We start from the raw sequence: 22,811 nt of genomic DNA on the forward strand, positions 1-22,811 counted from the left end.
CAAATTAACAAAACAAAATCATAAAATAATCGCGAGAGTACATCCATGACCAACACAGCATGCATCGGCTGGCTCGACGCCAACCAACCGCAACCAGGTTTGCACCAGCCAGGACTGCCTGCCATCATTTGCGGCCAGATTAATTAGGGCATGTACAATGGTTCTATCTTAGCAATGCCACGTAGGATAGATGATGAGGTGGAGGAGAGAGAACTCATAAGAAAAGGCTTGTCTTCTCTTATTTAAGAGAAGACAAGAGGTGATCTCTTAGCACAATATGTCTCACCACATTTTTAGGAATTACTAGTTATTGAAGATAAGGCTAAGATATGACCCATTGTAGACAAATTTTTTTGTCATCTCTAAATCACATGCAAGACTTAAGATAAGACTATCTTATCAACCATTGTACATGCCCTAATCGGCTCAACTGAACTGCCTCTCCGCGATCCAGTCAGTGCTAGTACAGTATTAGTAGTATATTATCTATATATACACAACTGTGGCCTATCATTGGTCCAGCAGATACAGTTACGCCCAGCAGGGCCTTTTCCAATCCAGACGTACTACGTACACACAACACAATCGCGCATTAGAGTTGGCCACTTGATTTGCGTACGTACGCCGCGCGCTGGCTCATCACATTCACACAGCGTGTTCCATGCGAGGATCACCCGATCTCGGCGACACGTGTGCGTATCACCACACATGCATGATCCGATCAACATGCGGCATCCAGCCCAGCCTACTGTTCTGAATCTTAAGTTACTCGAGTAACTGGCGGGTCGTTCTCGGCCGTGAGCGAGGGCGACAGCGATGAGGAAGACCCGACGCGATTCGGGACGGGCGATGGATGCGAAGGGGCAGGCAAGGTAGGCCGTCCATGCATGCAACGTGGAAGAGGATAGCGGCGACATGCGTGCAGCGTCCGCGACTGTGACATGCGCATATATATATATATATATATATATATATATATATATATATATATATATATATATATATATATATATATATATATATATATATATATATATATATATATATATATATATATATATATATATATATATATATATATATATATATATATATATATATATATATATATATATATATATATATATGCAGTGTTAATTTGGTCTAATCGTCTTCGTAACAAGCAACGAGCAACAGTTTCGCCTTAAATTGGAGGTTGCGTGTTAGTGTCAACTGTCAAGAGGGGGATTTGCACTTAATACATCGCCCAACATATTTAGGTTGGGGAACTGTTTGGTGTTTTCCAGAGCTAGCATCTCTTTGTATCACGCAAATGAGGTTACTAATGCCTCTAAATTCTTTCCTATCGCAGCTATATACTTATGCTTATTGCCTAGACAAACTCATTTGCGTTGCTATCAAACAATCTCTACAATCTGTTTATGTGTTTACAATCCATGTATGATCAGGCAACGCTTTGATTTTAATTATTTTTAAAGCACACCTTACACATATGAGCTGCTTCAAAAGACCGAGTCTGCAGATTTCTGGTGTGCGGCCAATTTGATTATTTTCACCCTATCCATCCCCACATCACAATCGCAAGGACGGCACGGAACATGGTCATGCAATAAACCATGTTGAAAACATGTGATGTGTTGAGTTTTGTTTTTTTCTTTCATGTTTTCTAATCCATGTGTTCCAAAAAATGTATATATCATTTTTTCTCAACAGTTGGCGACACTATTTCTAGAAACATACATCTAATTTCTTTTCTTTTTTGCGGGCGAAAAACATATATCTAATCTCATCCAACTGATGGTACACACTTAGGCCTTGTTTGGCTGCATGGTGAGATGTTCCCTGGAAAGTGATGCCTTGGGTGGAATATTCATAGCAAAATGGAAACCCTAGGGGAAATTCGCTTCACCATTTGGGAGGAGCAAATGGTGAGGAGAACGGCGTGGGCAAGAACGGAGCCGAGGAGAGCGGCGGCAGCTTCTACGAACAGGAGCGAGCAAGAGAGACGGGGAACTCGTCCCACGAGTCTGGACCAGTTTTTTTTCCTTCCCGGGGATTCGACAAGGGTGGGCCTAGATTTCCCTGCTGCGGGCCACAACCAAATTGACTAACAGAACTCCCTGGGTGAGTATACCACATGATTTTTCTTTCCGGGGATAGGGCAGGGATCCCGGAGTTTCCCCCGTCCACCAAACAAGCCCTTAGTTTTCCTTTGTTCATCGAGAATAGATGCACTGTTGGAATCTATTCACTCGGGAATCTAATTGATCTATCTCATGCCACATATCATCTCAGAGTTGAATCCTTCCTAACACCTCCCAACCTATTATCATAGTGCTCTTAACATGAAAGCCATAGGATTTGTAACATGAGACCCAAGGATCCAAAGTCTCTATGTATAATGACCAGTCTGAGGATACATAGACCGTTGAAAGATCGAGGATGTCGCCTAGAGAGGGGGTGAATAGGCGCTTTAAAATAATTACGGTCTAGGCTTGAACAAATGCGGAATAAACCTAGCGGTTAATTTGTCAAGCACAAAACCTACAACAACTAGGTTCATCTATGTGCACCAACAACTTATGCTAAGCAAGATAAACAACTAAGTGATAGCATGATATATGACAAAGAACAATATGGCTATCACAAAGTAAAGTGCATAAGTAAAGGGCTCGGGTAAGAGATAACCGAGGCACGCGGAGATGGTGATGTATCCCGAAGTTCACACCCTTGCGGATGCTAATCTTTGTTTGGAGCGATGTGGAGGCACAATGCTCCCCAAGAAGCCACTAGGGCCACCGTAATCTCCTCACGCCCTCGCACAATGCAAGACGCCATGATTCCACTAAGGGACCCTTGAGGGCGGTCACCGAACCCGTACAAATGGCAACCCTTGGGGGCGGTCACCGAACCCGTACACTTTGGCAACCCTTGGGGGCGGTCACCGGTACCCTTCAAATTGCTCGGGGCAATCTCCACAACCTAATTGAAGACCCCAACGCTTGCCCGGAGCTTTACACCACAATGATTGAGCTCCAAACACCAACAACCGTCTAGGGCGCCCAAGCACCCAAGAGAAACAAGCTCAAGGGTACCAAGCACCCAAGAGTAATAAGCTTCTCAACTTGTAACTTCCACGTATCACGGAGAACTCAAACCGATGCACCAAATGCAACGGCAAGGGCACACGGAGTGCCCAAGTCCTTCTCTCTCAAATCCCACCGAAGCAACTAATGCTAGGGAGGAAAATGAGAGGAAGAACAAGAAGAACACCAAGAACTCCAAGATCTAGATCCAAGGGGTTCCCATCACAAAGAGGAGAAAGTGATTGGTGGAAATGTGGATCTAGATCTCCTCTCTCTTTTCTCTCAAAAACTAGCAAGAATTCATGGAGGGATTGAGAGTTAGAAAGCTCAAAGAAGGTCAACAATGGGGGCAAAAACGAGCTCAAGAGATTGGAAAAACCATTGGGGAAGAAGACCCCCTTAAATAGGTCCCCCACGAATTTGCCCATTATGTGCAGAATAATATAGGAGCGGTACAACCGCTATGAGCACCAGTACAACCGGTAATAGGCAATAAGCAGTACAACTGGCCCACAACCGCCCAACAACCGCACCACAACAGAGACGAGTCCGGTGGTAGAGCGGTACATGGCCGGTACAACCTTCGGACCAAATCTGGAGCGGTACAACCGCTCCAAACACCGGTTGTACCGGTCAACCGGTACAACCTCTCTATGGAGTGGTACAACCTCTCTGTGTAAAACAGGTAATATCAAAACAGCCACAACTTTCGCATACAAGCTCCGAATTCGATGAAATCAAGTTTGTTGCTAGCGACAAGGGCTAACACAATCTTGATAGAAAAAGCAAGAAATGGCAATTGAGAAAATACCCAAAATAAAATGGTGAGAACCCTTTCTCAAATAAGACCGGTAAAACCTCCAACACCGAAAAGACAAAAAAGATGCATATGAAATCGGTTTATCGATGAACTCGAGCTTGTCAAGAAGATGACCATGAGATCCAAATCTCACAAGGTGAAGAACCAAACGAGAACCAAGAGAGATGATGCAAGGATGCAATGGTTTGAGCTCTCGACGAACGATACGATCAAGCTACTCACTAGAGAGCCCCCCTTGATAGTACGGCAATCGATCCTACAACCTGGTCTCCCAACTACCACTATGATACCGGTAAAATAGAAAACCTATCAAGGGAAAACCTTTGTATTGCACATAATCCACTTGAGTTAGATGATGATGATCTTGACTTCCTCAAGTTGGACCACCTTTCTTGATTGTGTTGTCTCGATGAAGACTAGTTGATTGCTCCCACATACTCCACTATGGGTGAGCCACTCTTCGGCACATCTTCACAATTCCATTGACACCACAATGGACGACAAGCTTCAAGCTTGATTTCTCCCCCATACTCCATTATGGGTGAGCCACTCTTCGTGTTGCTTCACTTGAACTTGCACACTGCAAACTTGATGATGATCACCACTTGATGTCATCCTCCATGGGTTGTATGAGATCTTCCACTTGACGCAAGACCATGGAAACATACCTAACCCCACAAAGAACTCTCACATAGACCATGGGTTAGTACACAAAGCGTAATGGACAATGCTTACCATACCATGGGATCACTTGATCCCTCTCGGTACTTCTTGTATGCTTTGTGAGCTGATCAACTTGATTCACTCTTGACTTAGTATTGATCAACCTTGAATATTTCCAACTCTCTTCATTTGGATGATGTCTTGAAGGTAAATATGAATGATCACACAATCTTCTTCTTCAAGACATGCTTGCAATAAGCTCAACTCACACATTCCTTGAAAAGCACTTTGTCCATCTCATAAACTCCTTGAAACCAACACATGGACTTCAAGACAATCCAATGGAAATATCCTTCAAATATAACTCAAGGAAACCGTTAGTCCATAGAGATTGTCATCAATTACCAAAACCACACATGGGGGCACCGCATGTCCTTTCAACAGTACACATAGATCCCTAAATGTAACACTGATAGCATGGATCATGTAATAACGAAACGTAGTGAGTTCCTAGTGCTTATTACAACCATGCCCGTAAGCAAATCTTTACATATCAACAAAAGCAAGCGGAGGAGCATATCAACAAGTGAATCCATTAGAGTTCAGTGGAAACCCGCATCCCTAGCTTTATTCATCTTCCCATGCATTATAATATGCATATGACACGTAGCAGGATGTGTTGAAACAAAAATGCAATACATACATACGGGATAGGTCGAGACACACTCAAAGCTTACTTTCAAAGTAGTTTGTAAAACTATATAGGGCTGTGAACGTTCACTTAGCCTAATTATGAATTAGACACTTCTTCCACAATAGCCATATAGGAACATTGCAAGAATGCAGACTTTCACCATAGCCATATAGGAATACGTGGAAAATCGTTATCTCATAGTGTCCCAAATTGAATCCGCCATCATAGCCCAATAGGTATGCATGGTGATCAACTCACCAGGAAGACTCCCGTTAGCACCCCACAGGAACTCCACAGTATAACTGTTGGGGATATTATTACTGGACATAAACCGGCCAGGAGTAGCCGGATTAACTCCATGAAGATTAGAAGCCCATGAAGATGTAAGGATGATGGTGCTTTACAAAGGCCCAAGGCCCAAAGGTGAGTTAAGGCCTGTAGATGTGAACCGGCTTTCTCATGTAACTTGCATTATAAGATAGGAAGGATAGAGACTGAGCCGGACATGTTCGTAATCCGGCATCGGGACTCTGTAAACTGGCGAGCGTCAACCTCTGTATATAAAGGGACCACCCGACATCGGTTTAGGGATGAAAAAAACAACAACTCAAGAGCCAGGCAAAGCGGATTCGCTCCCTGGTCATCGAAACCCTAGCAATATCAACTCAATTAGACATAGGCTTTTACCTTCATCGAAGGGGCCGAACTAGTATAAAATCCCTGTATCCCTTGTCCGGTTTAACCCTTTTAAGCTAACCCATAGCGATGGCTCCACAACTAAGTCCTTTCATGAGGACATCTGCCGTGACAAAACCACGACAGTTGGCGCCCACCGTGGGGATATCACACGATGGTTTTGAGTTCTTGAAGGGCAGCTTCGAAGGACTCAAGGGATACATTGTGGGCCGGATGACGAAGAGTCATCGCGTCAAGCTCTACATCGACGACGCAGGATGGGGCCCCGAGGCCGGTTCAATCGAATACGGGTACCGGGTCCCCTTTGGTGGGATTCACGTCTTCATCGGCAAGATCGACGAGCCGGGCCCTGAGCCGGACACCTGCACCGACATCATCGAGATGGCTCAACGTGCAAACCCCGCCCTGGTTCAGCCCGCAGCAAGGCGTGCTTTCGTAGGTGTCATCCATGGGGCGGGATATGAGGATGGACCGGCATCTGATGCGGAAACCATTGTCTATTCTGATGACGGATCTTCAACTAGAGAGACCGAGTCACTGTATCAGCTACAGGATGGCCGGATCAACGGAGGCTCCGATGGCGACAGTATTTCGGACCCCCTCGATCTGCCAAACCGGGTCACGATCTTCATGGCCGGAACACAGCCGGCCCACACCTCTTCTACCGTTGTGGCAGTAATCTCCGGTTCAGCAACGGCAATGCCAGCAGGGGCAGGGGGCTCTGCACCGCCTCCGGCTCAGATTTTGTCTGATTTGTTCGACACTTTAGCAACGTTGCTGGCGGCATAGGTTGATGCGGCAAACCGGGATCAGCACAATGCGAAAATTGTAAAGGTGAAGGATCAGATAGCTCAGGCTAAAGCGGACCTGGCGGCAGAGAACGCCAGGATGGCTACTAAGCAAGCCGAATTGGAGACTCAGGCTTACCTGCTTAGGCTGGATCAGAATGCCTCAGATGATGTCATGAGGAGGAGATACCGGTCGCACCTCCCACTTAACTACGAAGCAAGAAATCTCTTCAACACGCCAGGAGCAGGAACCAGTAACCAACCAGTCATAAACCGGACAGAGGCACCAGTAAGAGGAGCACCGGTTCAGCCGCGTACGATGGACCCGCCTCGTCAGAATAACATTGTGCCACAGTACGTTCCTACACCCTCGGGGCATTATTCCAACCCGTTGGATAACATTATGGCTGCCACTTCACGATTAGCAGCCCTCCCAATTGACAGTGAGTCGCTAGTAGCGATCGAGACGCGATGGGCCAGAGAGCTCCTTCAGACAGCCTTAAACCAACAGCAAGCTTATTCGCATAGTCGTGAGAGGATTCATTCCACCCCTCGTCCGAGTCGGAGCTACAACAGACACATTGAGGATGAACCAGCCGTGTCAAGCAGTGCGCATTGTCGTAACTCGCCGTGAGGGCATAACCCGGCCGGTGGTGCTAATGCACAGGATGTGGTGGATCACGGTCGTGCACGTCGAGAAGCCGACTTAGCGGCACAACATGAGGCCCGCCAGCCTACTCCAATTCGTCCTACCGCTTTAGTGGAGCCAGGCGTGGTCTTCAGTTCTTTAGGGGTGTCGTGTCTCACCCCCGCTTTGCGTAACATATGACTGCCCAAGGATTTTAAAGGCCCTCGTAAGGTGCCCAATTACACTGCCGATTTGCCTCCTGAGTCATGGGTGGAGAGTTATGAGATGGCAATGGAGATGCTGGATGTGGATGAAGCGGTGTGTGCTAAGTACTTCACCATGATGCTGGAGGGGACAACTCGTACTTGGTTAAAAAGCTTACCGGCTAACTCTGTCGGGTCATGGGCTGAGTTGAAATACCGGTTTGTCCAGAATTTTAAAGACACTTGTAAGCAGTCTATGTCAATTGTAGACCTGGCCGCTTGTGTTCAGGAAGATGGGGAGTCTACAACCCATTGGGTGAAGCGAGTCTCAGCTATTCTTCATTCGTCGGACCGCATCAACGCAGATACAACAGTTTTGACGTTGGAGGGCAATTGCCGGTTTATGCCATTAAAGCTAAAGCTAGGAAGGCTCAAACTTCATTGCAATGACATGTCAACCCTTATGGCCGCCCTGGTGAAGTATGCCGATTCAGATAGTATCAAGGACCCCGATGTAACGCCCTCTATGCGGCTATATCTCCCACGTGTCGAAGCACGACTTAGAGGCATAACCACATTGAAAGCAATATCGCAAGTGAGGTAATCTTCACACAACCCATGTAATACATAAGGGAAAGAGATACATAGTTGGCTTACAATCGCCACTTCACACAATACATGAATATAACATTACATCATCCAGATACACACAAGGTCCGACTGCGGAACCCAAAATGAAGAAGACTACCCCAAAAGCTACACAGATCCCCGATCGTCCCAACTGGGCTCCACTACTGATCAACTAGAAAACGGAACAACATAATGAACACGATCTTCATCGAGCTCCTCCTTGAGCTCGGTTGCGTCATCTGCACGGTTCACCGGCACCTGCAAGCTGGTTTTGGAAGTATCTGTGAGTCACGGGGACTCGGCAATCTCACACCCTCGCGATCAAGACTATTTAAGCTTATGGGTAAGGTAAAGGTATGAAGTGGAGCTGCAGCAAGCGACTAACATATATGGTGGCTAACATACGCAAATGAGAGCGAGAAGAGAAGGCAAAGTCACGATCGATGAACTATGATCAAGAAGTGATCCTAGAACAACCTACGTCAAGCATTACTCCAACACCGTGTTCACTTCCCGGACTCCGCCGAGAAGAGACCATCACGGTTACACACACGGTTGATGCATTTTAATTAAGTTAAGTTTCAGGTTCTCTACAACCGTACATTAACAAATTCCCATCTGCCCATAACCGCGGGCACGGCTTTCGGAAGTTCAAATCCCTGCAGGGATGTCCCAACTTAGCCCATCACAAACTCTCACGGTCAACGAAGGATATTCCTTCTCCCAAGACAATCCGATCAGAGTCGGCATCCCGGTTACAAGACATCCTCAACAATGGTAAAACAAGTCCAGCAAGACCGCCCGATGCGCCGACATCCTGATAGGAGCTGCACATATCTCGTTCTTAGGGCAACACCGGATGAACACTACGTACAGCTAAAACCAGCCCTCAAGTTTCCTCGAGGTGGCGCTGCAAGTGGCTCTGTTTCGGACCAACACTTAGACAAGCACTGGCCCGGGGGGGTTATAATAAAGATGACCCTTGGGCTGGCCTAACCCAAGGGAAAAAGAGGCTAGGTGGCGAATGGTAAAACCAAGGTTGGGCCTTGCTGGAGGAGTTTTATTCAAAGCGAACTGTCAAGGGGTTCCCATTATTACCCAACCGTGTAAGGAACGCAAAATCCGGGAACATAACATCGATATGACGAAAACTATAACGGCAAAAGTGGAACAAAACACCAGGCATAAGGTCGAGCCTTCCACCCTTTACCAAGTATATAGATGCATTAATTAAATAAGAGATATTGTGATATCTCAACAAAATATCCATGTTCCAAACATGGAACAAGCTCCAATCTTCACCTGTAACTAACAACACTATAAGAGGGGCTGATCAAAGCAGTAACATAGCCAAACAACGGTTTGCTAGGACAAGAGCGAGCAACTAGCAAGCAAAGATAGAAGTGATTTTGAGGGTATGGTCATCTTGCCTGAAATCCCGCAAGGAAGAAGAACGAGTCCATGAAGAAGACAAACGGACGTAGTCGAACGGTTCCTCACAAACGCGACGTTATCAGAACCAACCCGAAGAAGCAACACCGGAAAGAAGCACACAACATAGTAAACAACCAACACATGAACATGGCATGATGTGCGGGATGCGGTATGCGGTGCATATGCATGATTTGGAAAGGAATGATTGACCCTGGCCTCAACTTGGAAATCCAAGAGTGCCACTGGAAAGAGGAGTTGATTTCGGTCAAAATCGATATAAAGATCACCGGAATCGGATGCACGGTTTGGAAATGGCAGGCAAAACAAATATGGCACCGGTCTACGATAAACAACACGAGACCATCTAAATGCATCAAGAACAACATGCTACAGCACTCCAGCATGACAACAAAATACATGTCAGGGATCCACTCATGATGCTTGACAAAAGATGAACACTGAGCTATGGCTAATTCACTCAATAGCAGGTTCAAACAAGCATGGAAAAAGTGCAAAAGATAACAGGTTTCAGACTTAGTGAAATTAACAGCAAGTCAGGAATTGTTATCAGGAAGTAATGTTTAGAGCACGATAACTACATGCTACAGGAACATATCATGGCAAAGCAAGGCATGATATGAAGCTACTCAAAGCATACAACAAAAGTCCCTTAGTGACGATGAGCCAAAAGGGATCAAAAAATACAATTGCAAGCATGTGAACATAGCAAAAACATAAACAGATTCAGACTTAGTGAAAAACTGGAGCATGGCAAAACTGATAACGAGTAGGCATGTTTACGAGCTCGATGCACTCACTACAAAGCATGGCATGATAAACTAAGCATACACCCAGCAAGTAGACATGGTATAGAAGCTAGACATGGCAAGAACAACAACATAGCATGCACGGATCAACAACAACAAGCTCGGCAAAATCGCTAAACATGTTAACAATCTGCCAGCTTCACATCTTTGGAAGGATTGTTACATCATGCGAGAGTTCAAAAATTCCAATCAATTTCAGTATGACAATGGCCCGCCTAGCGGTTCAGGAGGTGGTTTTCATGGCCCGGGTTATGGAGGTAACAGTTCCAGTTCAGGATTCCAGGGCAATCAAACCGGGCATGGTAATCAAGGTAATCAGGGTAATCAGGGAGGGTATAACCATCAAGGAAATCAGCAAAAACAGCAGTCGGGTTATCAGAGCCATCCGAAGCAGTTGAATAGTGGGCAGTATCATGTCTTCACCACTAGCTTGTGTAAACGTGATCAGAAGCTGCACAAAAGGGCCGTGAATTCTGTTGAACCGGCAGTGCCTCAGTATTTGCGCCGGTCTAAACAACCAATTTTATGGAGTCGAGAGGATCACCCGCCCCGGGTTGATAATCCGGGTCATCTGGCCTTAGTGGTGGCACCTCAAGTTGGGGGGTATAAGTTCACCAAGGTACTTATGGATGGGGGAAGTAGTATCAATATCCTTTACTATGATACCTTCCGCCGCATGGGGTTGACAGATAAGAATCTTAAACCGTCAAATACGGTCTTTCATGGAGTGGTGCCTGGTAAATCGGCGTACCCAGTTGGCAAGATAGCCCTAGAAGTGGCTTTTGGAGATGATTATGATTCAAGGTCACAGATGTTGACTTTTGAGGTAGTGAAAATCAAGAGTCTGTATCATGCCCTGTTCGGGCGGCCGGCTTATGCCAAGTTCATGGCGAGGCCGTGTTATGTTTATTTACAGCTTAAGGTGCCGGTTCATAACGGGACCATCACAGTACATGGAAGCAGGAAGATTGCTTTGGAATGTGAAGAAGGGGATGCGGTTTATGCTGAGTCGGTTTGTGCCATAGAGAAGCTGAAGTTTTATAAAGACAAGGTTGATCCAGCAGACATGACCTCTTTGAAAAAACCAACTACCGAGCATGATCCGGCGTTGAAGTTTAAATCGGCTATAGACACTAAGATGGTTGATTTTGTTCCTGGCGATTCGTCCAAGCAGTTCAGCATCAGCGCTAACCTGGATCCCAAATAGGAAAGCGCGCTCATCGAGTTCATCCATGAGAACCGGGACATCTTTGCATGGAATCCTTCTGACATGCCAGGTGTACTGAGGGAACTCGCTGAGCACACACTTAATATAGATCCTAAGTTTAAACCGGTCAGACAGTTTCTCCGCCGTTTCAACGAAGAAAGGCGTAAGGCTATTGGTGAGGAGGTAGCTTGGCTTTTGGCTGCAGGGTTTATCCTGGAGGTTTTTTAATCTGGAGTGGCTGGCTAATCCGGTGTTGGTTCTTAAGAAAAATGGCACTTGGCGTATGTGTGTGGATTACACCGATTTGAACAAGGCCTGTCCAGCAGATCCCTTTGCCCTTCCTCATATCGATCAGATTATTGATACTACGGCGGGTTGTGATCATTTGTGTTTTCTTGATGCTTACTCTGGTTACCATCAGATCAAAATGGCAGTTAAGGACCAGGAGAAGACATCCTTTATAACTCCCTTTGGAGCCTTCTGCTATGTCTCCATGCCTTTTGGCCTCAAGAGTGCCCAGGCAACTTATCAACGTTGTGTTCAGAATTGTCTTCAAAAGCAGATTGGGTGTAACATCATGCATATGTGGATGATATTGTGGTAAAATCCAGAAAGGAGGAAACCTTGATAGAGGACTTGAGAGAGGCCTTTGACAACCTCCGAGCTTATAAGATGATGCTTAATCCGGACAAACGTTCCTTTGGTGTTCCGGCAGGCAAGTTTTTAGGTTTTCTGGTGTCTAACAGGGGCATTGAAGCTAATCCGGAAAAAAATTCAGCTATTACGTCCCTAGCTAAACCGGCGTGTATCAATGACGTTCAACGTTTAGCAGGTCGGATTGCGGCTTTGAGCCGGTTTATCAGTCGTCTTGGGGAGAAAACTATCCCTTTATATCAGATGTTAAAGAAAACAGATGATTTTATCTAGAGTGACGCAGCTGATAAAGCGTTTGAGGATTTGAAGAGACAGTTAGCTGAACCGCCTGTCCTTGCGGCTCCGGTTGATAAAGAGCCTTTATTGCTATATGTGGCTGCTAATGCCCGGGCTTTCAGTGTGGCTATCGTTGTGGAGCGCAAGGAGGCTGGAAAGGAGTATCCGGTTCAACGGCCGGTTTATTATATCAGTGAAGTGCTTATTGAGTCAAAGCAGAGGTATCCGCATTGCCAGAAGCTGGTGTATGGAGTTTTTATGGCAAGCCGGAAGCTCAAGCACTATTTCCAGGGTCATCCTATTACAGTGGTTAGTTCAGCCCCTTGGGAGACATTATCCAAAATAGAGAGGCGACTGGCCGGATTGCTAAGTGGGCCATTGAGCTTGGACCCCATGGGATCAAGTATACACCTCGCACAACCATAAAATCTCAAGCACTTGTGGATTTCATCAATGATTGGACAGAGTTGCGGACGCCAGAGGAAAAGCCAAACAACACTTACCGGACTATTCACTTTGATGGGTCCAGGCAATTGGAGGGCTCGGGGGCTGGAGTCATCTTAACTTCCCCACGAGGTGACAAGTTTTGTTATGTTCTCCGCTTAATGTTCCCTTGTACTAACAATGCAGCTGAATACGAGGCCTTACTCCACAGTCTACGGATGGCTAAGGAAATGAACTTAAGCCGGGTTAAGTGCTTTGGTGATTCGGACTTGGTGGCTCAGTAGGTATCTGGAACTTGGGATTCTAAGGATCCGCTCATGGCTTCGTATCGACGTGAGGTGGACATAGTGGCTAGTCATTTTAAAGTTTATCAAGTGGACCATATAGACCGGCAAAAGAATGAAGCGGCGGACGCTTTAAGTCGTTTAGTCTCTCAGCGTAAACCGGTGCCACCTAATGTGTTCCTCGACATACTTCATAATCTGTCGGTCAAAGTTCCCACGGAGAAGGAATTGGCTATCCCTGACCCGGAGACCCAGTTGGTGGTGGCTTTGCATGTTATACCGGATTGGACAGTCCCGTACCTGGCTTACATGAACCGGGGCGAGTTACCCGAGGATAAAACTTTGGCCCGACAGATAATTCGGCGATCTAAGTCAATGACCATTATCAACGGGGAGCTACATCGTTCCAGCGTCACAGGAGCAATTCAGCGTTGTGTGTCTCCTTAAGAGGGTTATGAGATTTTGAGAGAAATCCACGAAGGAGATTGTGGTCACCATGCCGGTTCAAAATCCTTGGTGGCTAAGGCTTTTCGTCATGGCTTCTATTGGTTGATGGCTCATGCTGATGCTGAGGATTTAGTCAAAAGGTGTGACAGTTATCAGAAATTTGCACGTCGCGCTCATGTTCTGGCTCAGGAATTGAGAATGATTCCAATCACTTGGTCGTTTGCAACTTGGGGGCTCGATATGGTTGGGCCCTTTAAGAGATCCAAGGACAAAAAGACCCACCTGTTGGTGGCAGTTGACAAGTTCACCAAATGGGTAGAGGCAGAGCCAGTCAGTAAGTGTGATGCAGCCACGACGGCTCAATTCATCAAAAAGGTGATCTTCTGGTTTGGCTTTCCGCACAGCATTATCACGGATAATGGTACTAATCTGTCTAAGGGTGACATGGAGGAATTTTGTCAACGTGAACACATCCGGCTTGATATAGCGTCAATTGCTCACCTCCAGTCTAATGGGCAAGCTGAGAGGGAAAATCAAGAAATTTTGAGAGGTATCAAGCCTCGGCTTATGGTTCCTTTAAAGCGGACACCAGGTTGTTGGGTGGAGGAGTTACCTTCTGTGTTATGGAGTATCAACACCACACCAAACAGATCAATGGATTATACACCTTTCTTCATGGTTTACGGAGCAGAGGCGGTTCTTCCTAGTGACATTCGTCATGACTCGCCCCGTGTGACGGCTTACGTTGAAGCTGACAATGAGAAGGCACGTCAGGACTCACTGGATCTGTTAGATGAGGAGCGTGATCTGAAAGCAGCATGGTCGGCGATTTATCAACAAGATCTCCGACGTTATCACAGCCGCCGGGTTAAGACTAGAACCTTTCAAGAAGGAGATCTGGTGCTCTGGCTCATTCAGGATCAAACTGATATGCACAAGTTATCCCCACCTTGGGAAGGACCTTTTGTGGTCAGCAAAAACCTGCACAATGGGTCATACTATCTTATCAATGTTCGAGAGCATAAAGACTCACACAAATCGGAGGAGGAGACCCAGCGGCCGTGGAATATAGCTCTTCTTCGGCCTTACTACACTTGAGCCACAGGCTCTTCTTATGTACATACTTATGACAATGTATATATTATATAATAAACCGGAGCCTCGGCTAAAGCGGGGTCTCTGTTCTTTTTACATCATGTGTGTTTTCATGGAGGCTTTTACTAACAAAAGCGGAGTTCTATTAACCCGGCCTATAAGCCACACATATATGAAGGAAATCACTAGGGGGCTTGGTCGTATCCAAACCATAGCTACACCTCTTGATCGGTTTAAAACCAAACAGGGATATCACTAGGGGGCTTGGTCGTATCCAAACCATAGCTACACCTCTTGATCGGTTTAAAACCAAACAGGGATATCACTAGGGGGCTTGGTTGTATTCACACCATAGCTACACCTCTTGAGAGGCTTAAAGCCAAAAGGAAATTATGTGGAACCAAAGATAGTCTGTTGCTTCAGGCACAACTCAAACATAGGTAACCACCGAGCATAGCTCAAATATTACCTAGGGGCTCCTTGCTTCTCAAAGAACAAACAAGCTTGCACCCTTGTAATAGGCTATCAAGCCAGGCTTGGAAGCCAGGTGTATACACCTAAAACCCCGGGTTAGCCTGCCTCTTTAAGTAAGTCACTCCGTCCAGGTAAGCCTGGCATGACCCATAGAACGTTTGACAAGTCAATCTTATAGACCCTAAACTTGTCAAAGTTAAAACGGTGATTGGTTAAAGATTGAGGTCCATCTTAAAAGGCTTTGCAAAATGGTTTAACTCAGTGGCCTGACAGCCCATGAAAAGCCTCGGTTTAGGGCCTGGCAGCCCATGAAAAGCCTTGTATATTTATTTTGAATTTGTTGTTTGTAAACATCTTTTGATCAGGGATTTATAAGTATTTTCTGATAAACTGGTGTTTATTACAACCCAGCATGGCTTTGAACGCTCAGTTGTCAGTACATAATCATTTCTAAACCGGCAGCTAATTGCTCCGGTCTGATTTTGGCTACAGGTCACCAGCATTATACGAACAAATCAGCGGCTAGCATAGCCCGGTTTGATTTTTATGAACTAGCAAGAGGGTAAGGAGTCATCAACACTCCGGATTGGTGTTTTTCACCCTTACTATACAAATAGTTGGTCAGCCAACAAGGTATATGACAGGTATCATCTATTTTTACAAATCTTGGATGTACACCTAAGTTATGTATATATATTTTTGGCATCATGACCCATCCAGTGGTAAACCACTAGGACACTTTTGAAGTTCGTATATGCAGGAACACAAATCATAATGGACTATGCATAAATATATCCCAAAGGGAGAACAAGTTTTCTGGTATCAAGCAAAACAAACATGCTCCATGGCATGGCAGAGAAGGTGTTCGTGCTATCCTATTACAAAGGCGTTTTCAATAAGCCCCAATTGAATAATTGTTTTCAAAGGAGTGGCAGACTGCAACAGATAAACCGGCCACCGGTTTAGGATTCCTCATTGGGACGGCTTGACGGTTGGGGGTCATCTTGCGCAGTCACATTCTCTTCATCCCTCCCCAGACGCTGGAAATCAACCGTTGACCAATCGATTCCGGTTAAGGCTTGAAAAACTGCTTCTTCATGGATAAGATTTGAGGGGTCAATGTCAGGAGCGTCAGTATGCTTATGGATTAGTGGCACAAGATTTTCAACATCATGGGTCAGCGTGGGCTGTCTTTTTCCCTCGGCATCATAAACTGGTTGAAAATGTGATAGATCTGTGTCCTCTGCCAGTTTGCTTGCTATTGGTCGCATCTCCTTTGTCAGCCTTCGAAGATCGTCGTTGTTGAAGCCTGAGCCATCTTCTTTTACACCAGGATACCCTTTGATGATATCTGCTGGTTCAAGATCCGGAATCCACGCCTTGGCCTGGATTAGCACGGTCAGCGCTCCTGATCTTGCAGTTGCTCTCTTCAGTTTGTTGACCCGGGCAGGTAGCATGGCCAGCTTTTCAATGGTTTCTTTTATCAGCAATGGCGGAGGCTTGTTATAAGTTGTAGTGCAAATGGCTCGCTTGGAGCCAGAGAACAACTGTTCTATTAAAGTGTAGGCCGCTTGAAGTTTCATCCGCATGTTGGAGCCCAGGTGAGCAATGCGGCTCCCTGTCATGGTTAAGTATCGGTAAACCAATCATTGATAAGATATTTTGAGTTAGACAAACTGCATGAGAGGGTACTTACCAAACACAACAGACGTCATGGCGTTAATCTGCCGCTTTAAGCCGGCCAGCTCTTCAACCACCGGTTTCAGGGTTGCCTCTGCGTCCTCGGCCTTTTTTATCAAACCAGCTTTTTCTGTTTCCCAATCTGCACGCTCCTTCTTGAAGGTCTCTTTCAGGCTCTCTGATGTCTACTACACAACCTTCTTCTTGTAGAAGTTGTTGGGCCTCCAAGTGCAGAGGTTTGTAGGACAGTAGCAAATTTCCCTCAAGTGGATGACCTAAGGTTTATCAATCCGTAGGATGCGTAGGATGAAGATGGTCTCTCTCAAGCAACCCTGCAACCAAATAACAAAGAGCCTCTTGTGTCCCCAACACACCCAATACAACGGTAAATTGTATAGGTGCACTAGTTCGGCGAAGAGATGGTGAAACAAGTGGTATATGGATAGTAGATAAAGGTATTTGTAATCTGAAATTATAAAAACAGCAAGGTAACTAATGATAAAAGTGAGCGTAAACGGTATTGCAATGATAGGAAATAAGGCCTAGGGTTCATACTTTCGCTAGTGTAAGTTCCCTCAACAATAATATCATAATTGGATCACATAACTATCCCTCAACATGCAACAAAGAGTCACTCCAAAGTCACTAATAGCGGAGAACGAACGAAGAGATTATGGTAGGGTACGAAACCACCTCAAAGTTATTCTTTCCAATCAATCCGTTGGGCTATTCCTATAAGTGTCACAAACAGCCCTAGAGTTCGTACTAGAATAACACCTTGAGACACAAATCAATCAAAACCCTAATGTCACCTAGAGACTCCAATGTCACCTCAAGTATCCGTGGGTATGATTATACGATATGCATCACACAATCTCAGATTCATCTATTCAACCAACACATAGAACCTCAAAGAGTGCCCCGAAGTTCCTACCGGAGAATCACGATGAAAACGTGTGCCAACCCCTATGCATAGGTTCCCAATGTCACGAAACCCGCAAGTTGATCACCAAAACATACATCAAGTGGATCAATAGAATAATCCATTGTCACCATGGTTATCCCATGCAAGACATACATCAAGTGTTCTCAATTCTTTAAAGACTCAATCCAATAAGATAACTCCAAAAGGGAAACTCAATTCATTACAAGAGAGTAGAGGGGGAGGAGAAACATAAGATCCAACTATAATAGCGAAGCTCGCGATACATCAAGATCGTATCATCTCAAGAACACGAGAGAGAGAGAGAGAGATCAAACACATAGCTACTGGTACATACCCTCAGCCCCGAGGGAGAACTACTCCCTCCTCATCATGGAGAGCACCGGGATGATGAAGATGGCCACCGAAGAGGGATTGCCCCTTCGACAGGGTGCCGGAACGGGTCTAGATTGGCTTTCGGTGGCTACGGAGGCTTCTAGCGGCGGAACTCCCGATCTATTCTCTGTTCTGGAAGTTTTAGGTTATGTAGGTATATATGGGTGCAGGAGGTACGTCGGTGGACCGAAGGGGGGGCCACGAGGTAGGGGGCGCGCTCCTACCCTCGTGAGCTCCTCCTTCATCTTCTGACGTAGGGTCCAAGTCTATCTGGTAGGTTTCCTTCCAAAAATAACTTCTCCAGTTGATTTCATTCCGTTTCGACTCAGTTTGATATTCCTTTTCTTTGAAACACTGAAATAGGCAAAAAAATAGCAAATCTGGGCTGGGCCTCCGGTTAATAGGTTAGTCCCGAAAGTAATATAAAAGTGGATAATAAGGCCCAATATTTCCCAAAATAGTAGATAATATAGCATGGAGCAATCAAAAATTATAGATACGTTGGAGACGTATCAAGCATCCCCAAGCTTAATTCCTGCTCGTCCTTGAGTAGGTAAATGATAAAAAGATAATTTTTGATGTGGAATGCTAGTTGGCATAATTCCCATGTAATTCTTCTTACTTGTGATATGAATATTCAGATCCGAAAGATTCAAGACAAAAGTTCATATTGACATAAAAATGATAATACTTTAAGCATACTAACTAAGAAATTATGTCTTCTCAAAATAACATGGCCAAAGAAAGTTCATCCCTACAAAATCATATGGTTTAGTCATGTTTCATTTTCGTCACACAAGAATGCTCTCATCATGCACAACCCCGATGACAAGCCAAGCAATTGTTTCATACTTTAGTAATCTCAAACCTATAAACTTTCACGCAATACATGAGCGCGAGCCATGGATATAGCACTATGGGTGGAATAGAATAATGAGGGGGTTATGTGGAGAAGACAAAAAAGGAGAAAGTCTCACATCAACGAGGCTAATCGATGGGCTATGGAGATGCCCACCGATTGATGTTAATACAAGGAGTAGGGATTGCCATGCAACGGATGCACTAGAGCTATAAATGTATGAAAGCTCAACAAAAGAAACTAGTGGGTGTGCATCCAACTTGCTTGCTCACGGAGACCTAGGGCACTTGAGGAGGCCCATTGTTGGAATATACAAGCCAAGTTCTATAATGAAAAATTCCCACTAGTATATGAAAGTGATAACATGAGAGACTCTCTACTATGAAGATCATGGTGCTACTTTGAAGCACAAATTGGAAAAAGGATAGTAGCATTGTCCCCTTTTTTTATTTGGCCTTTCTTTTTCTTTTTTATTTGGCCTTTCTCTTTTTATATATATATTTTTTGGGACAATGCTCTATTAATGATGATCATCACATTTCTATTTATTTACAACTCAATGATTACAACTCGATATTAGAACAAAATGTTACTCTATATGAATGCCTCTGGCGGTGTACTGGGATATGCAATGAATCAAGAGTGACATGTATGAATATTATGAACGGTGGCTTTGCCATAAATACTATGTCAACTACATGATCATGCTAAGCAATATGAAAATGATGAATGTGTCATGATAAACTGGATGATGGAAAGTTGCATGGCAATATATCTCGGAATGGCTATGGAAATGCCATAATAGGTAGGTATTGTGGCTGTTTTGAGGAAGATATGAGGAGGTTTATGTGTGACAGAGCGTATCATATCACGGGGTTTGGATGCACCGGCGAAGTTTGCGCCAACTCTCAATGTGAGAAAGGGCAATGCACGGTACCGAAGAGGCTAGCAAGGATGGAAGGGTGAGAGTGCGTATAATCCATGGACTCAACATTAGTCATAAAGAACTCACATACTTATTGCAAAATCTACAAGTCATCAAAAACCTCGGTACTACGCGCATGCTCCTAGGGGGATAGATTGGTAAGAAAAGACCATCGCTCGTCCCCGACCGCCACTCATAAGGAGGACAATCAAATAACACCTCATGTTTCAAATTTGTTACATAACGTTTACCATACGTGCATGCTACGGGACTTGCAAACTTCAACACAAGCATTTCTCAATTTCACAACTACTCAACTAGCACGACTTTGATATTATTACCTCCATATCTCAAAACAATCATCAAGCATCAAACTTCTCATAGTATTCAACACACTCATAAGAGAATTTTATTATTAATCTTGTATACCTAGCATATTAGGATTTTAAGCAAATTACCATGCTATTTATGACTGTAAAAATAATATAAGTGAAGCATGAGAGTTCATCTATTTCTTCAAAATAAAACTACCACCATGCTCTAAAAGGTATAAGTGAGGCACTAGAGCAAATGACAAACTACTCCGAAAGATATAAGTGAAGATCAATGAGTAGTCGAATAATTATGCAACTATAAGAAGACTCTCTAACATTTAAGAATTTCAGATCTTGGTATTTTATTCAAACAGCAAGCAAAGCAAAATAAAATGGCATTCTAAGAATGGTGAACATCATGTGAAGAAGCAAAAACTTAGGATAAACCGATACTGACCGATAGTTGTTGAAGAAGAAAGGTGGGATGCCAACCGGGCCATCCCCAAGCTTAGACGCTTGAGACTTCTTGAAATATTACCTTGGGATGCCTTGGGCATCCCCAAGCTTGAGCTTTTGTGTCTCCTTAATTCCTCTCATATCATGGTCTCCCTAAACCTCAAAAGCTTCATCCACACAAAACTCAACAAGGACTCGTGAGATAAGTTAGTATAAACCATTGCCAAAACCTTATCATACTCTACTGTAGAAAATCACTAAAATTATTATTCAAAATTGCATACTAAATTCCTCTGCATATTTAATAGTCCTATCCTAAAATAGAATCATTAAAGAAGCAAACATATGCAAACAATGCAAACATAACAGCAATCTGCCTAAACAGGATAGTCTGTAAAGAATGCTGCAACATCCATACTTCCCTAGCTCCAAAAATTATGAAAGAAAATTACCACTGTAGTAAATTTATCAGATCTTAATATGCAAAAGGTTTCAACATTTTATCACATTCTGACTTTTCTAGGGAATTATTGCAACAGAGGTAAACTTTCTGTTTTCAAACAGCAACATGTGGACTTTTAAAATAGGCATAGTAAAGGCTATCAATGCCACTTTTATTGAAATAAAAAATGAAAAAAATTGTTCTAAATAACATCAAGCAAATACTAACAAAATAAATTGACGCTCCAAGCAAAACACATATCATGTGGTGAATAAAAATATAGCTCCAAGTAAAGTTACTGATGAACGAAGATGAAAGAGGGGATGCCTTCCGGGGCATCCCCAAGCTTAGGCTCTTGTCTATCCTTGAATATTACCTTGGGGTGCCTTGGGCATCCCAAAGCTTAGGCTCTTACCACTCCTTATTCCATAGTCCATCGAATCCTTACCCAAAACTTGAAAACTTCACAACACAAAACTTAACAGAAAACTCGTAAGCTCTGTTAGTATAAGAAAATAAATCACCACTTCAAGGTACTGTAATGAACTCATTATTTATTTATATTGGTGTTAAACCTACTGTATTCTAACTTCTCTATGGTTTATAAACTATTTTACTAGCCATAGATTCATCAAAATAAGTAAACAACACATGAAAAACAGAATCTGTCAAAAACAGAACAGTCTATAGTAATCTGGATCGAACATATACTTCTGGAACTCATAAAATTCTCAAATAAATTTCTGTACCTGAGAAATTTATCTATTAATCATCTGAAAAAAGAATTAACTAAATAACACTCTCCAAATAAAAATGGCTGCAATTCTCGTGAGCGCTAAAGTTTGTGTTTTTTACAGCATGATCAACAAGACCTACCCCAAGTCTTCCCACAGGTTCTACTTGGCACAAACACTAATTAAAAGCATAAAAACACATCTAAACAGAGGCTAGATGAATTATTTATTACTAAACAGAAGCAAAAAGTAAGGAACAAAAATAAAATTGGGTTGCCTCCCAACAAGCGCTATCGTTTAACGCCCCTATCTAGGCATGATGACTTCAATGATACTCACATAGAAGATAAGAATTGTAACATAAAGAGAGCATCATGAAGAATATGACTAGCACATTTAAGTCTAACCCACTTTCTATGCATAGGGATTTTGTGAGCAAACAACTTATGGGAACAATAATCAACTAGGATAGGAGGGCAAAACAAGCATAACTTCAAAACTTTAAGCACATAGAGAGGAAACTTGATATTATTGCAATTCCTACAAGCATATATTCCTCCCTCATAATAATTTTCAGTAGAATCATGAATGAATTCAACAATATAACCAGCACCTAAAGCATTATTTTCATGATCTATAAGCATATAAATTGTATTACTCTCCACATAAGCAAATTTCTTCTCATGAATAATAGTGGGAGCAAACTCAACAAAATAACTATCATGTGATTGAA

This window comes from Triticum aestivum, chromosome 3A (assembly GCF_018294505.1).
Source record: "Triticum aestivum cultivar Chinese Spring chromosome 3A, IWGSC CS RefSeq v2.1, whole genome shotgun sequence".
In the NCBI taxonomy this organism is placed as follows: domain Eukaryota; kingdom Viridiplantae; phylum Streptophyta; class Magnoliopsida; order Poales; family Poaceae; genus Triticum; species Triticum aestivum.